At 36.7% G+C, this 22,996-nt stretch overlaps 1 protein-coding gene and 1 long non-coding RNA gene across 11 annotated transcripts in view; both read right to left on the bottom strand.

Moving 5' to 3' along the window:
• Nucleotides 1-22,996, bottom strand: part of DMD (dystrophin) — a 1,227,136-nt gene that overhangs the window by 906,245 nt on the left and 297,895 nt on the right. The window lies entirely within an intron of this gene.
• Nucleotides 1,630-4,381, bottom strand: LOC118170862. 2 transcript variants are annotated; one of them, XR_004752903.1, is made up of 3 exons: nt 3,604-4,378; nt 2,959-3,564; nt 1,630-2,410 (listed from the first exon to the last, which is right to left on the bottom strand). It is a non-coding gene; the product is annotated as an uncharacterized LOC118170862 (long non-coding RNA). The 2 variants fall into 2 exon arrangements; XR_004752899.1 differs by having other exon boundaries at nt 2,959-4,381.

Genomic DNA, 22,996 nt, shown 5'->3' with positions numbered 1-22,996 from the left:
TGTTCCTGCTCTTATGCCAATACCACAGAGGTGTATAGGTTCTAGTTTTCAGTTGGTAATCCCCTCATCTTTCATACAGTCTTTAACAAAACTCACACTTCAACAGGGAACAGCAAAACCTTTGTAACTTACTGCATCCCATTTAAAGTTCAGAGCTCACATATGACCAGACATGCCATGCAAAGGATGTGAAGAGATCATTGCTTGTCGGACATCAGAAACAGAAAGAAGGTTAAAAGACAACTATTTAAAAGGAAAAGTTGGACAAAATATGAAAACTTACTTTACTGCATGTTGCATTGGGAATGTTTGGACAAATTTATGCCTAACTTTAGGTGTGTTTACTTCAGCAAATTTTAGTTCCTCAGATTTCAGTAAAGCACCATGATGTTCACTGGAACACAAAAGGCCAGGGAATTTGGCAGCAGCTACACCATGCGATAAAGACAGAGGCAGTGATCTAAAACTCTGTCAAAGCAGCTACTGCAGGAAGCTTGCCAATGAATTATATGGCAAAAAAAGGAAAACTGTTTTTTCACAGATCATTAGTTAGATTGTGTTTTGGCCAGCTGCAAGACAGAACCTGGCTGTTATAGGTGTCTTAGCTGTTTTTACTTTTTTTTTTTTTTTTTTTTTTTTTTTTTTTCCTCCTGCTTTTAACTAGGGATTGTACTACCACTTTTAAAGAAAAACTTTTGATAACTGGGGATAACTGGATCCCTTATCTATGGAGTGAGGATTCAAATGAGTCTCAGGGCTGCAGTTCAGAGTTGAGCTAGCTCAGATGAAGTTCAGATTTCTCAGTATGAACATTTCACAAAACTGAAACCCACAGACAGAAGCATCATGCAAAGTCAGCTGATCTCTTAGGGTTTCTGCTGTAAGATTTTAACTTTTCTAATGCCAAGGTAGCTGACACATATAAATGACATCACTTGAAAGCTAAAATGGGATTTTGCAGAATCCATGGTAAATTTAAACCTAAATGTGTTTCAGCTGATGTAAAATACATCTTCTAAATTCTAAAGCATTTCAAAACATATTTAAATATATCTTAAAATTTAAGACATTTATCAGGTAGAGAAGAAAAACAACCTGCATTAATTTTTAAGCTTAAGGAAAACCAGAACTAAATAATAATAATAATAATAAATAGGTGGCCCTAATTTTTCATTCTACTATACTAGCTGTGTATTATCTTAACTCTCTTGAAGAGACTGTAATGTATATTGGAAAAAAAGAAGCATCCCCAAACCATACTGTACATTTTTGTTTGGAATGCTCTACAAGAGAAAACAACAACAACAAAATATTTGTATTGTACTACATTCAATGAAACATTCAAACAATATTGATAAAGCATTTAGAAATAAAAGAATGGAAAACTTTCTGTTTGCACTCTTCACATTTGGAATGTAAAAACACGCTTTCCTTGATTTCCTTCTTCAGCTTGTGCCAACTCCAAGCACCATCATATGGAGCATGTATTTGAAGTATATCTAAAAAAAAAAACAACACTATCAAGCTGCACACAGACATTACCACACTGGAAAAAGCTGTATTTATTTTTTTAAGGGGGAAAGTAAGTTTTTGATTAATAAATACAAGTAGAAATTTTATTTAAAAAAAAAAAAAAGTGTAGTGGGAAATCCCATAGACTTATTTACTTCAGGAATCCATGTGTTATCATCCCACTTATAGTTAACAGAATCTCAGAAAGAAAAATAATCAATACTACTACCACCATATAGACAGGAGTGGGTATGCTTAAGATTATGTGATCCTTCGTGTTTCATTAACTAGTTTTAAATTGCTTAAACTGCAGCTAATAATCTTTTTTTTTTTTTTTTTTTTTTTTCTCTTACATTGGTGGGGGTTGTGTGTTTTTCTTTCTTTTGTTTTGTTTATTTGTTAGCTTTAGAGCAAAGGAAGCATGAAAAAGGCAGAAACAAAATGGGAATTATTCTGCGTAACAGCTTTGCTGGTCTTGAGAAATATCTGGCATATGTTAAAAATGGCTGGTGAGCAGCTGAGCAGCTCTGCTATTTCACTGATCTGGAGCAGGGAGATTAGGCAGGAGTGAGTTACAGACTTCTGTAAATGGGGCGTTTCACAGACCCATGAAAATCTGTCCCAATTTGCCAAGCAGAAGTTCAAAATTATAATTGTTAAAGGCTTATCAGTGTATTAAAACACACTATCAAGACAAACAGCTACATTTCTCAAAAACTTGTTAGAATTCCAGCTATCAGTGACACAAAGAAACTAAACACTTACCGGCCCAAGGCTCCAGGAGCTTAGAAATGCTTTTTCTGGCATTTCTGAGTCCCTCCCTGCACTATCTGAGCCAGACAAGAACCAGGCAGAAAAGTCAGAGCAGAAAGCCTGCCTCCCATCTCTCTTCAAACACCTATGAATCACAGAAAACTGACTCCACAATCAGTAAGATTGTAAAGTAGGTATGTTTATTCAGCACTGGGCAGCACGAGGAGTAGTCCCACCAAAGTCTTGCGCCCCTATAACGCGGCAACTTTCTTTGCTTATATACAGTAAAGAGTTATATATGCATGAAGTTTCCCAGAACATCTATACATATGCATAACCTGTCCCCGCTTACTATTAAGATTAGCTCCAAGATGTCATTTCCATAAACTCCTCCCATCTGCGCTTAAATGGTGCCTTCTGGTGGTGGGTGCTGAGGGTCCTGTTATCTCGAGGCCTTGCATGTTTGACATTCTTTATCTTGTCCTTTTAAAAACAATCCTCCTTATCTCTGAGCCCTTGGTCCGAATCATAAGGTTGGTTTGATCTGGTTCTTGGGGCCCCAGGGGCTCATCTGGAGGCCTAAGTGCAGCACAGATCCAGTACATCGCAAATGTAGCACATATTAAACAATGAGTGTTGTCTATTTATTTATTCTTAATCAGTCATTCTCTAATTTCTAATCCCATGTTTCACCTAGCAGAACTGAGACAGAAGCTGCCTCTTTCAACTGCCTGAGCAGAACAAGAATGAAAGTAATGTGGTCAAAGAATATGGTGAGATAGGAAATTTTTAAAGAGAGGAAAGAACTGCCTGGTGTTTGAGGAAAAACAAACAAACAAACAACAACAACAAAAACATAGGAGTCAGTAGACCATGGTTTTCCATGGGAAGTCTCTTTGGAAAATGGGACTGAAGTGCCAGATGGGTACAGATACACAGAGCCTACCCCAAGGTATGCACCATCTCACCTAATTGTCTTTTGCTTAACTACTGCAAGTCTGCCATCCCTCCTTATATGCAGTCCCATGTTCTCTCCTCCCTTTCACGTATTGAGACTCTAGTAATACTTGTCTTTTTTTTTTTTCTTTTTTTTTTTTCCTCCTGTCTTTTCTGTCTGTTTTTTCCCCTTTGCATTCAAAACAGAATGTTTACTATTGCACACTGCCAGGGCAGTGATGGTGATGGTGATACAACCCTAAACTGAATTTATTTTTTACCTCACACCATTTTCCTAATCAGTGATCAGAATGGATCTATTCTTGGCATCCATTTGGACTCAAAATACGTTATATATTAAACCTGTTTTCCATAGTGCCCTAAATACGTTATATATTAAACCTGTTTTCCATAGTGCCCTTGTCTGAACTGTTGCTCAGGAGAAATCATGTGGCAAATGTGAAATGAAACAATATTCCTACAGACAGTGCTGCCCCGAAGGACTGGCTTCCATCCCTTCTTTTCCTGCACATTGTATCATTAAAAGCAGCACCTTAAGGATGACTATTATATGTTCTTGGTCTTTTGGGTACCGAGTTTGAATAAGTACTGAAAACTCACAAAGAGGACCTCTTCCTTGAACAGATTAAGTGCTATGTAATAAAGAAAACCTGTGAACTACCAGGCACTGCTCATTGAGCCTTAGCATGCAAAATCAGCAAAAACTTTTTACGTTTGCTTTTCAGGTCTTCAACTGCTCACCTGAAATATGGTCTCTATGCTGAAAACTGAGTACGGCAAGGAAAAAAAAAACACTAATAACACTTGTGAATACTAAGAGCCTAAAGTGATAAGAACCACAGAAAAGACCAAGTAGAAATGATTAACTTGGTCATTAGAGCATGTTTTGAATAGAGTGTAGTAAATAAAGCCTACAGCCACACACAGAACAAAAAGAGTAAAAACTATGCAGGCAGCCAGTCATTAAGTGAGCATTATCCCTCCTGTGCACTGAATGAAGTGTAACTCCTAGGTGGGGGGAAAACACAGTACATGACTCTGTAATTAAAGACTGTGTCATTGTGCATAAGCATAGGGAGGCCAAAATTAAGAATATACAAGCAGCTCTAAGTCTCAAATTTCACTACATTATTTATTTTATTTATTTATTTTTACAAAAATGCAGAGTAAGAATATTGTTATAAGAGTATCTGTCATATTCCTCTATTAAAATTGTATGTTTAAAATCATTAAGTGTAAGTAACTAAAGAGAAGATTATGAATCTGCAGAGTAAAGATTTTTGTGCATCTCAAGATTTTCCGAATTAAGGTACAGACATAAAAAATATTTCCATGATAATGGGCTAAACACAGACCTTGTGTATTAAATGGTTATTTTTGTCACAAAAGTAGTTTATATAAATCTGGAGGAACTCTAAATTGCTGGGGAGTTTTTTAGCCCTTATGACACAAGCCTAATTAATTTTACCTTTTATAATTATTTATTTTTATATAGCATCTTACGCTATTACAGAAGCATACTAACTTTTCATGTAGAATAAGTGAAATATGGTGTTATCTGAAGATTCAGATTAAACATAGACACACTTCTGTGATCTACATATTAATTCACTTCCAGGTTTAAGAGATTTTTATCCACAGAAAACTTCATATTTGCACAGCCATTTGCACTCTGTTCACTGCAGCTTGTTTACAAAAGGTTCATTAAATTAGTTAAGAAGATATTCTATAGCTTATTCTGTAAAGTTTATGGGCTTTGTACCAGATGGTCTTCATTTGTATAACACCAGTGGTTTTATTTATGAAAAATGTGTGCTATTCATTATATTAAGTTGCCTATAGTCATTATGGTCAGCTCCTGAAACTGATTTTTTACTGCATTATGACTGCTCTCTTGAGATCTTTTCCAGCAGTACCTGCAATTAAAACATCGGTATTTGAGTACATTCTAATTCAAAGCTAAATGCTATTTAGCTATAGCTAAATGCTATAATGTTAGCCAAAGAAAAGAGCACTTAAGAATAAGGTTTTTCCTTCCAAATTGCATGTTTTGTTCCATTTTGTTCCATTTATTAGATCCAGCCTAACTTTTCTCAATTTAATCTTAAGAGAATTTATTGGTGGGTGCAAAAATGGAGTGGTGGACAAAACATAAAAACAGTACCATGATAAAACACTGTTGTCTTGTTTCCCACCATAGAGACTGTACAGATCTTCAGCTATTGCCACAATCCATCCCTCTAGTCTTTTTACAGATGAGAGTCTGTACAGGGACTTGCACTCAGGTCAGTTCCTCATAAACTGTTGTATAAAACACCCAGAGATAACACGCACAGTACCATGATAACAGGGAATACTCCATATGTTTGCCTCAGTGTGAGAGCTTACTGGATCAAGACTGAAAACTCTCCTTAAAAGTAGTCTCAGCATCCTGGTAGTGCTTTGCATTAAAGGTATCTTGCTGGCCAGGCTGATAGAACCTTCTTTCAAGTATTGTGAGAATCACAAGAGAGCCTTTAAGAAGTGAAACAGGTATCAAGTGTTCTCATCTCCTTAATTACACAGCAATTATCTACTACCTTTCAAAAAAAAAAAAAAAAAAAAAAAAAAAGACTCTAACATAGATATTAACTGATTTCAATGCTTGGTCTTTTCCAAATATTAGAAGATGTTCAGAATTGCAAAATTTAACTTTACAATCTTGTACAATATTCAATACAAGTGTATTAAATCACCAAGTTCTTCTTTAAATCTTTTTATAAGTATTCTGTACTACATTAGCAGACTACTAGCAGTTTTTCCACAAATCAATTGTCCTCTCAAACAGCTTTTCTACATTTGTAATCAGCAAAGACATGATGAGACAAGAAAGAAAACTGTGTACACATAATAGCTATGTCAGTCTCATCCATTTGCTTAGTGCATAACGCTTATGACATTACCGGATTTCTTTGCTGTTGAAATGGAACAGCCTAAATGCTAGGCTGTGGCATGACAGAAGCAGCTCATCAGGAAACAACAGTGCTGGAGAAGAAAGATATTTATAAAAAGATAGATTTATCAGAAACAAGGCGTTAAACAAAGAATTCTGCCCTTCAAAGATATCACACAATTGCAAATACCTTTCTTAGTAATTTTAAAAGACTTTTCATTACTAATAGTTTTAGAATCCATCAGATTAAGACAAAAATTCGTTAAAAAATTGCTAAAACATATGCTTGACTCTTAATGTTCAAGCTGGCCAACATTTGCACAATACACCCTCCATTCAACTACATGGCAGTATATTTGTGCAGGAACCCTGAGGTATGCAAACTTTCAAAGAGTCTGCCCTCAAGCTGTTAATGACATTTGTGGATCTCTGTGAATGGCTCCCCATGCAACTACTTGGAAAAAAACAAACAAACAAACAACCTGACTCTGAAATCTTTTGTTTCTTACATTATATGAAAATTCAAAGCAAACGTTTAACTATAAAATACATGTTTTAATTACAACAAACATTCATGACCTGAATATAATATTCTTGCCTTTTAAACTGAGCATGTTATAGTCCAGTATGAAATTATTTAGTGAGATCTTAAAAGTATTAGCAATCTAATTAATTTTAATATCTATGATACTATTAATACTCCAAACAACGGCAATGTTAGTGGATTTAATTAACAGTTAAAAATAGGAAAAAATGGGAGCAAGACAACATGCTGTTTTTGAAGATGTGCAAACTGAAAATATCCTCTCCTTGTACCTGGAATATTGGTAACCCCAATTTGCACTAAGGAATTTTCAGAGCTTTATTTTCCCTTTCAAACCAATTAGGATGCATGCACTTGTATTTGTTCTTACCCTATTGAGCTTGCTTGAGCCCAGGTGACAGGTTGCCCTTTCTGAAGTTTCATGAGGTGACAGAATAGCTAGATCAAGCCTGGGGAAACAAACTGTGCCATAAGCCCACTTATACTTCAGTAAAAATCTGAAATTTAGGGCTTTTCTCTACTAACATGACCAAGTGTTTACAAAGGTTTCCACTGTAAGATTCTGTGATTACCAAACTTATATTTCATGATCAATAAATGTGCCAACACAGATAATTTTTGGGGTTGCTCCTATCCCATGTCCTGACAATTTTGATTAAAATCACGTGTTACAGGAAAACATATATATATATACATCTGTATTGTGTTTAGCTGCTGTTCTCCCTGGACGTATTTATGTTTTCCAAGCTGAATCTACCCTAGGGGTGTTTCAAAAATTAACCCATTGTTTCAAAAATTAACCCATCCCCTTTGACACTTCATCTCAGCATTTATTTATTTATTTATTTATTTATTCAGACCATAAGCTTTAAAAAGAACCATCTTAGCAATTTTATTTTCTGGAAACTAAGATCAAGAGAAACAGATCCTTCTTTACGTGGAAGAACAAAAAAAATATCTGCCATCTGCCATCTGTACAACATTGCTAAAATTTTCTTCACCCCATCTTTAAGAAACTGTGGAAAACTGGAATCAAAATAGTTTCTGCTGAAGAGCTCCGTGTCTCTAGCAGGCAATCAGAAAGCATCATATTTGTCTCTGGTTGTGCCTTAGCAAATACTTAGCCTATCTGCCAAGTTTCAGGGTTTCAAGTGGAGAACATTCTTCATGTGGTACAGAATGCGTAGTCACACAGCAAAGTCATTATTGCTTATTGCTTTCGTGTGTCCCAGTCTTGCAGAAATGACAGCCAGTTTGGACAGTTGGCTCTGCCTTCCTTGTGTGTGATGATACTGATAACAGATGAGTGGGAGGCACACCAGGCTTTTCAAGTTGCCTATCAACATGAGTAAAGACTGTGAGGCCGGCTGATTATTTAGTACGGATGGTCTTTGAAGAGAAATACGCTCTAGGCAAATAAGGCAAAAAGTATTTTTTTAGAGTATTTCCCGGATAACTTTTGCATGAAATGGGGCATACTAACAAGACTACTTTCCATAATCAGAACACATTTTAAGCAGTTTAGATAATATTTAATGCAGTACAGACCTATTGGCTATTCAAATTTTAAGTATCCTAATGTGAAAATCAGAGTCAGTACCACACATTTTAAAACACAAGGTTGGCATCGTATTGAAAGAAAAAGAAGTTTCACAGTCTTGACTTTTATTTTACTGAAGCCCTTGACTTGGTAAATCACCAATTAATATTAACTTTGTTAGCTTGAAACTGAATTAGATTTAACTGCAGTACATTGCTTCTTTGGCTTCTTCTGTGATCAATGCAAGCAGTTACTTCTAATGGTGTTAAAGCTCAGATGAAAATGTTAAATATAGGAGTCAATTGCAAGGTCATTACTTTTTTTTTTTTTTTTTTTTTTTTCCCCCCCCGAAGTACTGAAAACATAGTACCTCGTGCAATGTACAATTGCAGGTTAATGATACAGTCCTACAGAGTGGCTCTAAGCCTTGTTCAATTTTAAATACTGATTTAAACATTTTTGAAGTATCATTTAAAGGATTGAATGTTAACAAGAAATGTTAGTCACAGTTTAAATGTTACAGCAAAGCTACCTGTGATTAAAGAAAAAAATGAAGGGGAAACATTTTAATGCAAATACTGCAATGAGAAAGTGATCTAAGCAAGTATGAAAACAATACTTGCTAAAACTATTACAAAGGCAGAATGAGAATAAATCTAGTAAAATCCATTTGGCTACTAATTCATCTTGGAATTTCTGCAATAAGAATGATCATTACCATAAAACAAACAACAACAAAAAAAACAATTGGGCAAGTTTACTGGTACCTTCTCTGCAACTATACATTGCAATGCTATATAAAATTAATCCTCAACGATATTGTTTTTAGCAACATTTTTTCCCCACTTTCTGACTCTTATTTCCATCATAAAGGCTAGTCCCTGTCTTCAGCATCTTCTACAAGCACAGAGAAGACAGTAGGATCAGAGATCAGAGTGATTTTTGACTCTCATGGAATTAAAAACAAAATTTCTTCCACCCCACTATACCAGTATTTCCCAAACAGAAAAATACACAAAACAGTAACTAAAAGGAAAGTATCTGAGACTCAATTTTCTGAGTAACAGAAAACTATAGATAATAAAAAGACAGAGATGATAAACTGAGACCTTTGCACAAACGTTGCTGTAATTCACATCCTTCAACCTCTGGCTAGAATTTTGAGTGAAAGTAGCACAAGAAGCAAAAGAATGGGATTCAGGGTCACTACAAAATGAGTTCTGAGGTGTCAATAAGCATTCTTTCACCAAGATCAGGAACAAATTCTGACCTGAGTGTTTTATGCAGCATATGTAAAAGATTGTTTCATTGGGATAAACAAGGGAAAAGATCATTTACCTACACACTCTGTACTTCAAATCCTTGTTAGGATTCAGAAACCTACAGATAGGAATGGGAGACAGAGTACTTCTGGTCAGGAATAGCATTACAGATCTTATGCTTTATTATCAACTTCCAGTGATGTCTGTGGACTTAGGTAAATATGTGTGTTTCAAAAGGACCCTGTGATATGTAACAAGATACCAAGCATTCTGGAAACCACTCAAAAGCAAACTGAAGGGCAGCAATGAACTTGTCTTTTATACAGCCCCTCTTGGTGTAGGGCCATAAGCCTTTCCCCAGCCTCACAAAGGATTTAGGTACCAGGGCACCAACACCCCACAGGTAAGCCCCAGTGCAGCACAGCTATATCACACAGATTCAGACCACTGAGGAAAAGCAAAGAGCATGTCCATAGGAAGATAATAAAGGTAGAAAATCACAGACAGAGTTAGGACCATTCAGATGGGATTTAGTAACATGAAGTGTCAAAAGGGAAAACAATCTACACAGAAAAATACAGAACCCTACTGGAGGAAACACATTGGATAATGGCTGGTGATGGTCAGGGATAGTCTGGATAGATTGGGTCCAGCTGTCAATGCCACCCATGCCAAGGGGGCCCAGCGCAGACAGCAATAAAGCCACAGAGGAGCCACTTTGGGACCCATGGGGAATGACTCTTCCCCTCTGTCAGGCCAAGAAACGCTGGGACCCCATTATCAGCACTTCTGCTTGGCCTAACAAATCTTGTGTATTAGACAATAAACAATTGCTTTATGCTTTAAAACTGTGCATATTCTACATGTACAGTCTCTCTGCATCTGGCAAAAGATGCCTTGAAGGAACCAAAAAGTGTGCCCCCAGCTCACTTTTCTACATAGAAATACCTTATCTAAAACAGAAACCCTCCATGAAGATCCTTCCCTCCCCCTCCCCTCACCCCCTCAAAGTACATACCATGCTACAGCATGGTAGTAAAACTGAATTTATGCAAGGCCCTGTGCTAAAAACCAAACCAAACCAAAACAAAACAAACCACTGCAAAACTGCCAAGAGACAGGCAAGAAATCTCAGGATCACCACCAATCTGGACAACCTGTCCAACTTGCCCATCTCCAAGGACCTAGACAGGAGGGAGATAAGCCTGTCTGAACTTTCATAAAAGCTCCGTTGGATGATGCAATATTAGTTTTATCCCCAGAGAAAAAACAATGGCTGTTAGCCACCACCTGGATTACTGGATGACACACATGCCATGGGGATAGACTTTTACAACTCTGAGAGATTAGAGTATCAGACAGATGGCTGAGCTAAAGGCAAAATAGTTGTACTTGTCATTGTAAACCAATGCTGCAAAATACTTGTAAAATGTTATAGTACTAAGGCTTCCATCCACACATTTTATCTATTCACAAGGAAACATATAATCAGATTTATGAATAAAGCAAATGGTTTTTAATCAAAACTATAACTTACATAAACCATTACATCTAAGAAGAATCTGACTTTTGCTGCAAGTAATCCTGTAACTTCTATAGTTTCTTTGTGGCCTCCTTTCTAGTCCCTTTGGAACTAGAAATGAATATCTACGTTCCCACCCAGGCCACATTTCTGACACGTATAGATGACTGAAAGTAGGGCTGGAAGCGCGTTATGATGTAAAGCCCATGCCATCCCTCTGGACTCTCACCATTTTATTTTATTTTTCTTCTATTGTACCATGAATATTAGGAATATCTCTGAAAATGTAAAAAACACAAGAAAAACTGCAGTTCAGAAACAGAAGGAAAATGAAAATTAATCCTTCTGATGTCTCAATAAATAGTTTCAGAGAACCTGAAAGTTAGAAAAACATGAATTTACTCCTTAATAAACTGAAATTCTTTCTCGAATACTGGAAGCCCAGGGACAGCCCATACCTTTCACCACTAACAAGAAAAATACATGGTCTAGAAGACAATCAGAAATTTGAACAGTTACTGATACCTATTTTTCACTGTTCCTTGTCAGAATTTTTGACTAGTAAATACAAGTTCAGATTTTCCAGTAGAAGAATGAAACCAGGCAAACCACAGCAGACAATTTTCAAAAAGAACTTTTAAAAAATTACTCTTAATGGAGTACTTATATAGACAGTTGAAACAGACTGATGCAATATGCTTACTTTGTCCTTCGATGCAAAAGCTGCTAAGTTTTTGCTTGAGGAAATTTGTATTTTTATAGTTTTCAATGCTACTGTTCTATATATATATATATCAGCCCTTTTCCCTTTTAAATAGCTAAACAAAACAGTTGGTCTAAAAAATGCTTAATTAACATTAAGTTTCCTCATTTAGGTCAAAATTTCCCAAAACAAATTGATAAGAATTTGGTTCACAGATAGCAAATTTAAAAGTTTTTTTTTTTTTTAATTAAAAATAAAAAACAAAACAAAACAAAAAACAAAACAAAACAAAACAAAACAAAAAAACAGCCTTCAACACCCACTTTATTTCTAACAAACACCAGAGGAATCTCAAAGGAAAGCCACTGGGAAATCACCAGCTAATCATGCATTCCGGAGTATCCCGACACATGCTGAACCCATTTTTGGTGGTCTTGTGGAGAGCCAGGAGCTGTATTCAATGACTTTTGTGTGTTCCTTCCAACTCAGGATATTCTGTGATTCTATGAACCCGATGTGTTGCAGCTGACCCAACACCTGTGCTGAAGGGGACAGGCCCTCAGGACCATGGCAACTCCCCTGGTGGCCACCTGAGACTCAGCCCTACAGCTTCTCTTGAACACAGAGAGCTCAGCCATCCTGCCTTGCTGCCAGGCACAGAATGTGCCCAAACCAACTGCTCCAGTGCAGGTGTACCAGCCAACGGCTTTACCTTTGACAAAGTCTGCTTTAATCATGCTGCAACCACAACTAGCTATCCAGCCAGAATAATAAACATATTATTCTTCACAAGAAATTTAGCTCATGTATGTTTTATCTGAAACCATAGAATCATAGAATAGTTTGGGCTGTAAGGGACCTTAAAGGTCATCTAACTCCAACTCCTCTGCCATAGACAGGGTTGTCACCCACTAGATCAGGTTGACCAAGGCCCATCCAGCCTGGCCTTGAACACCTGCAGGGTAGGTACATCCACAACTTCTCTTGGCAACCTGTTCCAGTGCCTCACTACCCTTACAATGAAGAATTTCCTTCTAATGTCTAGTCTAAATCTATCCTCTTTTAGTTTAAGACCACTCCCCCGTGTCCTATCACTATCTACCCAAGTAAATGCAGCATCTCTTGTCATTCCCAGGAGAGGCCACTGTAAAAAGTGAGACTTCCACACTATGTCCTCACCCATGTCCCAGGAGAGTTTGGCTAACTCCTTCTGGGTCTTTGCTCATCTACTTTACTTTTTGATCATCTACTGCATAATTCAGTATGAATATAAAACACATTGCAACAGAAGCAACACATGGCTTTACAAGCTACTTTTCATGCGATCTTCAAGGCTGGAAGGACATTGCAAGGAGGAACTGATCACCATGGATTAAAAATAGGAGAGAAGTGCCAGGCCATGTATTTGTAGTCTGCTGTTTTTATTTACAGTGACAGAACCATCCCTATAAATAGACTGTGTCTGTTAAGGATTAATACTGATATCATCTATAATGTCAGAAAACACGTCTCCTTGTTGTCAGGGCTGTGTCACACCCCATCAGCAAGCCCCCCTCGCTATACTACCAGGTGGAACAACCCTCATTTCTGCAACGCGGTAACCTCTTCCACATGCTTCATGATCCTCCCCAGCCCTCCACAAAGGGCAGGCCATGAGCCCTAGCAACATTGACAGTCTATCAGGAAGCACAACTTTGATCACAGAACCTAGTGATGGATGAGTATTTTTTGTCCTTCCTAAAATGGTGGGATGGCTGGTGGTGCCAGCAGCAGGCCTGAAGCTGTCCACGAGGCTGGGTGATTGCTCCGCACCCCTGCCCACTGCTGAGAGGGGCTGTTGTGGATTGCTCTTTACTGTAGGAAGCCATTAGAAGCTGACATGGAAGTGCATGGGCATCCAAAACCACATGTGCCTCCTGAAAGCTGCTGCTTTTCCAGCCACAACACAGTCCTTTCACAATATCAAGCCTGCTCCACCTTTCTGCCATCATCTTCAAGCCAGCATTTCACAGGCCACCGCCTCATCTCGCACAAGCCACATCTTAACAATCTCTGGTTGTTCACACTCTTCTCCTGCAGAAACTCATCTTAAAGCATAGCAAACACTTCAGCTGAAGTCATAACAGTATTGAGCAGAGCAAGCAAATCCGTTCATAAGTTTTACAGCTAATAGGGAGTGTATCTTCAGTAAATGTGTATGCATAGCTTTAGAGATATCTGTCAAGACATGGCTACTGACAGCCTTACTGGTATACACATGGTGATGCTGACTCACCCTCCCTTCGTGATACAAGCTGCACACCAAATTGCAAGTCATTCCACACCCTATGTTTGCATAGATGCTCGTTCCTAGTTAAAGGTGGTATTTCACATTTACTTCTATTAATTTTATTTATTTATGACTCCTGCTTCAACTGATACACATAGGTTTCCAAATCTTAACTGTACTTTCCAATTTTCTTGTTGCCATGCTCTCCATATATTCAGTGGTTTTAATATTGGTATTCTGTATTCCCCTGTTTGAAGCACTGATAAAAACTGAGAAAGCTCGCCAGCCTCATTCAATATACTTTTTCTAGTTCATCTGTGCAACACAACTGGGCTAGAAAATAAGTTTTGCATATGTATCTTGGTTTCACCTAGCCCATGTTTTCCCAGCTTGCTGAGAAGAATATTATCTGAGACAAAGTCAAACAAGGCACCAAGGTCAATATTTATAACTTCAACTGCAAGTCATATAACAGCACTCATATCCAATTTAAAATTATAATTGGTATTACCATAGTACTTAAGAATCAATCTTGGACCAGAACCCCCCTGGGCTAAGCAGCATACAGAGAGAGGAAAAAAAAATAACAGACAAGTTGTTGACCTACAGCTCACACTGCCTGCGTACTAAATAAAGACATAATGGTATACAAAGATGCATCAGAGCAAAAGGGAAATACAAGACAAGCAGCAACATACCCAATTACTGTCTCATGAATACCTGAAAAAAAATATGTTAAAAGAAAAACAAATAAAAACCTCAAATGCCTGAACACTTAAAGATGTTCTTAAATTATTTAAGAAATAATAATCAAGTAGACTTGTAGAAATACATGTGGAGTTTTTCTGAGGAAAAAAAAAAAAAAAAAAAAAAAGGAAAAATACACACACACACACACACCAACAAGAACAACAAAACCCAACAGAACAGAAAGAGACCAGAAAATTAACAAGTGGGTAATAAAATCTGATAGGCAGAACTTCACTGCTGTTATTTAGAGGTCAGGTAAGGCAAAGTGGAGCTGTAAAGAGCTTTGGGAGCAAAGACCTGTAGTTTATAGTTGATGCAATCAGAAAGGAGATCCACTAAAAAAATACATAGAGGCTTCAAGAAAAAACATGATTTTGCACAAGAGTGTAATTTTTTCAACTCTGTGGTTTTATTGAAGTTACTGATATCACCTCTCACTGCTTTCATTCTTTTATTCTGATCCTGTGTTATGTTTTGTTCTAATTACTATGCTGTCAGAACAGGAGTATCGACTGTTTCTATAACTGGCAGAAACAGATATCTGACTTCCTTGTCTTTATCTGAACATAAAATAACTCATTTCATCTACCAAGCCTCTGTTCCATCTCGAAGAAAACCAAACCAAAACACATCTCCTGCTTGGCTTATCTAGGAGTCTTAGACCTCTCTGATGTCCTGTCACTGCACAGGCTTGGGGCATTACTGATGCCTCACTCACATTTTCTGTGTGTGTTATACAGAAACACTGGATCGTGAAACAGCACTGTTTTACTAACAGTACTTAGCTTCATAAAGGTGAAGTTTAAATATGAACAACGAACAAAATGTGTAGTGTTGTCTTCAGGTTTGAGGTTCAAGTAGGCAAAATGTACAGCAGTAATGGCACCCCGCTTTTTGTTGCCAACATGAAGATGATGATAATCTTTTTTTGGGGTTGGAAGAACAACAACAACAAAAATGCTTGCAAAACTGAAATTAAATACAATCAATGACATTCTTTCCTGTATCAAAATGTCATAACACCTATCTGGGGTTGTAACTGCAAATCTGAGCTAGAGATGTTGGACCGTATTTGGGGAAAATATTTCCTTACCACAGCGTTATGTTTCTTCCTTCCAGCTTTAGGCACTCACAAGAAAGAGCTGAAATTACAGTTCAAATGCCTAAAGACATTTCCATCCATATAACTTTTCCTTTGTTTCAGTGGAGAACATTGCTTAGATGTACCAATAATATGTGTGACTACTGTACATTAAGTCAGAAGAGGTTAGAAAAATCAGAAACATTGACCACCTTAATATCTTAATATTGTTAGTGAAAGCTGACTTTTTCCAGTATGAATTCAGTCTATGATTTGCTTTCTTATTGTCAATACCCATCCAATTTCCTTGATAATCATTAACTGCTACTCATGTCATCAGCTACAAAAGTGAAATGATGCTATGTGGATCCCAAATACTTATAGTTTAACTTCAATGATATTCTTTGACTCATATATCACATCAATTTGAGACTCATGATTTGACAGTCAATTTCTTTATATGCTGAATTTTATAGCTTGGTATTTATTTTTTTATTTTATATATTTTTTTTATTATTTATTTTTTTTAGAAGTCAATCTCTTTACATACAGGTAGTTTTATTGCCCACTATTTAGTGATCTGGGTGAGGCAATTTTCCTCATCACTTTGGTGATAACCACTTTAAAAAAAATGATAATCTGAAGACCAAAATGTTTTTCACAATAACTTCTATCAGATGATGTTTTAGTGCATCCATACTTTGTACAGCCATATACATCTAGAATGACATTAGTATCACCATTGCTAGGATTACCAAGTTTTGTGACTCAGGTGACAACCATCTGAACACCTCTAGTCTATTTCTGACTGAAGGCAGAGCAGCATGAAAGTTCACATAGCTTTTATGGATGTGATGCATGTCTTTACTAATGATACTGCATGAACATATTGTCTGTTTTCTGAAACCAAGTTTGGAGTTAGCTAGAGTGTCTTTTAGGCTCTCATAACAAGGGAATGTTTACATTATATGCTCAAGTAATAGTTTGTGTGTATATACACATATGTACATACACAGAACTGACTATCTCAGTTCTATCAGTTCAAGATATCAAAAAAAAAAAAATAGAACTGGCATTTAATTTCAGCTAATAGAACTTCTGGAACAATAAGCAACATCTCTAACTTAACTAAAACTAGACTTCCCAAGCTGCATTTTTTCCTGCATTACATCTTGCTTTGATAGAATTAGGCACCCCTTGTCGATGGAGCAGAGATATTGTGATGGTGACTGCAGTATCCTCTCACCTTTATACATGGTGGGGAATATATAGTCCTCAACCAGGCACCCGGAGCTTAAAGAAAAATAACATTAATGTCCCCAAACATACCACAAATAACCAATTTCTTAAGAATTCCATGCCATACCAATTTATTTTGATTTGCCACTCTTGTGGAAAAAACTATCCTGCTTTTCAGATTCACTGTACTCAGATTCATTTTAAAGTCCAGGCCAATTTAAAAACAAATGCATGATTTGTCCTAGAAAACCAAAGATCATTTGAGATCTATTATAAAATGGGATCAGACCTAAAAAGTCACACAAAAGAGTAAAACATTAGGTTATGCTTAATGCTAAGGTTTCTTCTCAACTTCTCCAGTTTTTCAACTATGGTTTTATCATAGGCAAAATCAGTATCAAAATAACAAGCGTTGCACATGTGAGAAAGAACAAAATTTGAGAGAGCTATCTAAAAGGAACTCAAGTGAAAAATCCATTTTAAATAGTGTAATGCACTTTGAATCCTAATCCAACAAATAAACACATATTCGAACTTCTACTACATGAGGAGAACTCGTACAAAGCAAGTATGATTGCAGGACTGAAAATATGTGGTATAATCAAGTTATACTCAGTTATAGTCTCATTGGTTTTTCCCCTTCTTCATGAAACGTTTTTTTTTCCTCCTTTTAGGTAAAATAAATTAATTTTGGAACTTTCTTGAAAATTCAAATATGGATGATAGGAAAGCATTTAGTACATGACTGTTTCATTAAAAAAAAAAAAAAAAAAAAAAAAAAGTAGGCAAAATCTACCTCTTTTTCTACCCTGTAATTGCATTTCATTTATAAAGAAAACTTTACTTTTCATCAGGTAACTATGATGCAAGATCATGATATGTTTTGGTACTTTGAAGTATGTCAAGCATCTTGAGATTATTTGACACAGACTAGTCTGCCTATAAGCGAACCATAACATTATGAAATGTTAAGCCGCGCCTCTTCTCCTTTTTCAAATGAAAACTTTCCATGTTCTGCTATGACTATTTGGATTCATTGACTCTACAGAGAGAAAAAGAAAACATATTTAACTGCATTATGGGAGAAGCTAATAATTACATGGACTATTTTCCACAGCTGAATTTGAGAGCTTCATATGCAGTTCATATATTCATATGCATCAGTTGCAGAGCAGACCACATATGCAATACCTTCACTCTTTTCTGATATTTTCACAGTATATTTTAATATTAGGTTATAAGCTTTTAAAATAGCATAAAATTTTATATGCATACATTGTTTAATTGTGATTACTTTCCCCAAAAGGCCCACCATCATTTAGTTGATAAGATACGTAGCAATGAATGACAATTTTCAGTTTAGATGAAGCATGTGATACTATATTGAATTAAAAAATCTAATATTTAGTGAAACATTTGTATAAAACAAATATAATTTTATACTACTTATTCATTCCTTCCGTTTACAATTAAACACAAATTCATGAATGCACAAGTTCATAATCTGCTACCAGTATATTCATTAGTAATACAAGCAATAATATAATTACAAAATAATACATTCTTCACTGAGAGTTAGCAACAGAATATTCCTACTTTTATTTCCTTGTATTGCCACAGTTATCATAAGCATTCAGATGAACCAATTCTACACCACCCTCCAGAGTAATATATTAATCTCTCTCCTCTGTTTGTATACAGAAATTTTAGGAAGAAAAACTTGCTAATTTCTGCAATACTTTGCCAAAGTTCCACATCCAGTGCTGGATGGCATGAATATCACCATGTTTGCGTTACAGCCATACCTAATAAGCCTAATCTAAGCTAGGTGCCTGTTGTGTTTGGTGCTGTATACACAACTACAAGATGTATATACATGTGATAGATGTGATATACAAATACAAGCAGTCACTTCAGCGTCCTGTTGCAGGAGAACATGGGCATAGTTGTGTGGTGCTGTACAGAGCCTCACAACTGGTTTGACTGCACATGAATCAGTTATGCAGCCTCAGTGGTCATACTTGTGGTATGACCAACTCCTGCTCTCCCTGCTGTACCCCACTGATCAGTTCCTCAGAGTTCATACTTGCCTTTTCATCTAGGGAAGCAAGGACGTATTCCTAGAAAGGAAAGTGCACACAGATTCATCACGATTTGTCTAATTCTCTACACCGAAGGAGACCTGCACTACATATCAAGACAGACCCACTCTTCCTAGTCAGATGTTGTCCTCTAATCTTCTCCTCCCAGAAGAAAATAAAAAAGGAAATAGAAAATCATGACAGGAAGTTTAATTGCAAAAAGGACAATTTGCCAGAAGTAGAAGACAACCAATAAGCTAAAAATATCTAACTGGTATGTAGGCCTAAGTGACCTAGATAAATTGAGGAGAATATTGCAGCTAAATGAAAGGGGGTAGAAAGCTATTAAATACGTTTCTCTTCTTTAGAGATAAAGGAAAAACATAAAGAGGGTACATTTTTCTATTAATGCTCATGGTTTCTATTATTTTGCTCATAGTCTTACAGAACTGGGAAACATAAGATTTAAAAGATACTTGTAACCTGTTTGACCTTCTCCATATACTTTTCCTGTCAGCCCAAAAACTGAATACATCTTCAATCAACCAGAAAAACACAAAGGAAAAAAAACGAAGCTTGTTTAATACTAGTCTTCTCCCTTTAGCTAATGGGCAAATCTAACTGAATAGCTTAGCATGGCGTAGAAGGTCATTGAATATCACTTAGGGTTCTGAAATGTTGAGGTTTTCAAGTGTATTTTCATTATTTCCTGGCAAGTTAAGAAAAAACATCTGCTGTAGTAACAAAAAGAACATAGTAGCCACAGTGTCTAATATTCAAGCAATTTTTAAAAATCACATTGAACAGGATTTTTAAATCCAAAAGACAAAATTAATTTCCAAGCGATCACCTCACCATCCTAGATTACCAGGGAAGACAACATTTGGTGCATTTTTTTAATAAGGAAAATACTTTCTGCTTTGAGGGTTTACTTTTTTTTTTTTTTTTTTTTTTTTTTTCCTCCAAGTTTAAGTAAGCATTTGATAGTTGGGGATATTTAATCAAAGATTACACAATAGAGCTCGAAACCATGTAATAAGCATTCTGGTACTGACTTTGGAATGGGAATATTAACTGCATTTTGAGTATGCTCTGGTATGCAAGTAGGGACCATTTTGGATTCCACACTTAACTCTACCATATTTAGAGAAGGAAAAATAAAAAAGAAAATTGATTTGAATTGGTTGCTTAATGCAAGCTCAAGGACACCCACCTCAGAGCTGTATTTTTTGCTTTCTCTATCCTGAATATCAGCAACCTCATTTTCCGGATTTCCATCATTATAATATTTGTTTATCAATCTTATATGATCAGAACAGGGGAACAGCTTGTTTAAATTTTTGAGTTGTATTTGCCAGACTTTTAGTACTGTATCAGCTCTACCATTTTTTGACAATAATGCACCTTATCTGTGACTTCAGATTTTTGCTAGATATAGCTAGGCTTTCCAGTCTAAAGCTAAATTTGAGGAGTCTGCTTCATCTGGCACAATCAACTCAAGCTCCATCCCCAGTCCTGTGGCCCTTCTCAGTTTGAGCCTGAATTAAAGCAGAGACTTCCATTGTAGAATCTCTCCTTAAATTTCTGCCAAAGGATGAATGTGTTTGATGTGGATAGAAGAGTGGGGAGACTACAGAATGGAAGATATGATCCAGGCTGTCTTGCGGGCTGCACTTGGAGCTGGGCCAAGTGAAGGGGATAAATCACCACAAACCACTTCCTGAGCCAGGCTGTTTGTAGCTGGACTTTATGTAAAGATAAAAGCATCTGGCCATTGTGTACCTACCCCAGGCCCTGCATTCATTCCTGCCTCCCAGCACGCTGAATTTCCTCACCCACCCAGAAGTAAGTTGGGGCGTGTTCATTGTTCTGTCACAGCTGAAGTCTCAGCCTATCCTCGAGCTTTTGGATTACTATTTCCATGCCTAGCAGGGCCATTTTGATGTTAAGCTAAATATAGTGTCATTAATATCACACTGTGGGAAGAGATCCTCATTTCCTGGGGAAAAAAAAAAAATCTTGAATATTCTAATGCATAATTAGCATAAAATTATTGGAAGTGGGTAAAATAAGAACTGCTATTTTGGGCAAACCAAGGGCTCTTCTAAGTTCATCTATCTCTGCTGGTGGCCAGCACAGAATCCTTAAGAAAAAAAAAAATAATGAAAGAATAGGACAAGCATTAAATCATATATTGTTTCAGAATAATACCCTAATTTCTGTGAGATTATGGTTAGGAATTTCCTAAACTCCATAATGTTCAGAATATTCAAGATGGAGTTACATTTCATGCTGCCATCATCTGAAAGATCAAAAGTTAAGTGAACGCGGTTTTTTTTTGAGCTTCATAGGTATAGATATGTGACTAATTGTAGACCGCTCTGGGTGGTAACACATCATTTAGGATATATAGTATGCAGAAAGGTAAAAAACAACATAAGCGTTACCGTGTTGTTTTTTTTTAAAACAGGTACTGATTGTCATTTGCCATTTAATCACCTAGCCACTCAGTATCATGTAAACAACCAAAGGCTTGCAGAAGGCCTGCTATCTGACCTGAATGATTCTGAATCATCAGTAGTTCTGCCATATCACTTTATCAGATAATTGTCATCCCAACACAGATTTGCATGCAACTCCACTGCTAACCTTTCTACATTGTGTAAGCTGACTTCACTTCTATCCTTTGTTTTCTGTCTTACAGCAAAGAGCTTTTTGAAACACAAGGTCTTTTCCATTTCATCTTTTCAAGAGGAAAATATCAAAATATTTAAAGATACTCATTTTTTTCTGTATCGCTTGCATGTATGTATTAGTACTGGCTCCTTTGGAGAATTAAGGCAATTGTGAAATGTGTCTAAATTTACACCATTACTGCCATATATAGAAACAGTTGTTTATAGCTCCCCAAGTGCATATGAGCATCATTAATATCCTCCATTTTTTGGTTACAAGTTTTAAATAAACCACAGATTGCAAACAAAGTTAATGGCTTGCAGTTTTATATATGTTTCCTTGGATCCACTCTTTGCTGCAATTTTGTACTTCTATTCCTTTTAGAAGTGTCTTCTAATGCCATTGAACTTAAGACAGATCCTCAGAATCATGCTGTGCAAAGAAATGTACTAATGAAGGAAGTTTCCTTGTCTCCTCCAGAGTAAGCAAATGTAGAAAAAGTTTAGCTACTAACCTGTGGCCTTCCCTTACCACCTCAATTTTTTCCCAGACAATCATGCAAACCACAGTTTTAATGTGAGTGGTCCACCACTACCAACAAAAAGCAACTGTTAGCCTTTAAGGTGATTTAACACATTACCTGTTGGAAAACAGTGACAATGGATAAAGTCATGGCAAGATGAATGAGGAAATATCCAGCTGGGGGACCTATACGATGCCAGTTGAGACCAGATATCACCAAAGAACTAACCATAGCAGATCACATTAGGAGAGCCTAGAGGAGATCACGGGTAGATCCAACTACCAATGTGAGAAGCTGTGCGTGTGGAGCCAGGTCCAACTTGGTAAGAGTGCACCTTGGGATCACCTACAGTCACCCACCACCACCAGTAGTGTGGGCACCATCACTCCATCACCTGCTGGGCCACATGGGAGACCATGATTGTCAGCTGCCACTGATGGCTGAAAAGGTGGTGGGTTGTCAGTACACAAATGAGTCAGTGTGATTCATGTGTGCATGACTGAAAAAGGCTGATCATCTAGTAGCCTGCTATGTACTCCCTGGCATGTTTCCTGCAAGTGAGGTATTAGAAAATGCTGGTTTTATTAATTTTTAAGCTCTTAGCATAGAAGTTTTTCCCCCAAATAAAAGCATTAAAAAAGTCTTATTTTAA

The sequence above is a fragment of the Oxyura jamaicensis genome, chromosome 1, assembly GCF_011077185.1.
Source record: "Oxyura jamaicensis isolate SHBP4307 breed ruddy duck chromosome 1, BPBGC_Ojam_1.0, whole genome shotgun sequence".
Classification (NCBI taxonomy): Eukaryota; Metazoa; Chordata; class Aves; order Anseriformes; family Anatidae; genus Oxyura; species Oxyura jamaicensis.
Note: the sequence above shows the minus strand (reverse complement) of the source record. Positions and strands in the feature narration are given on the sequence as shown.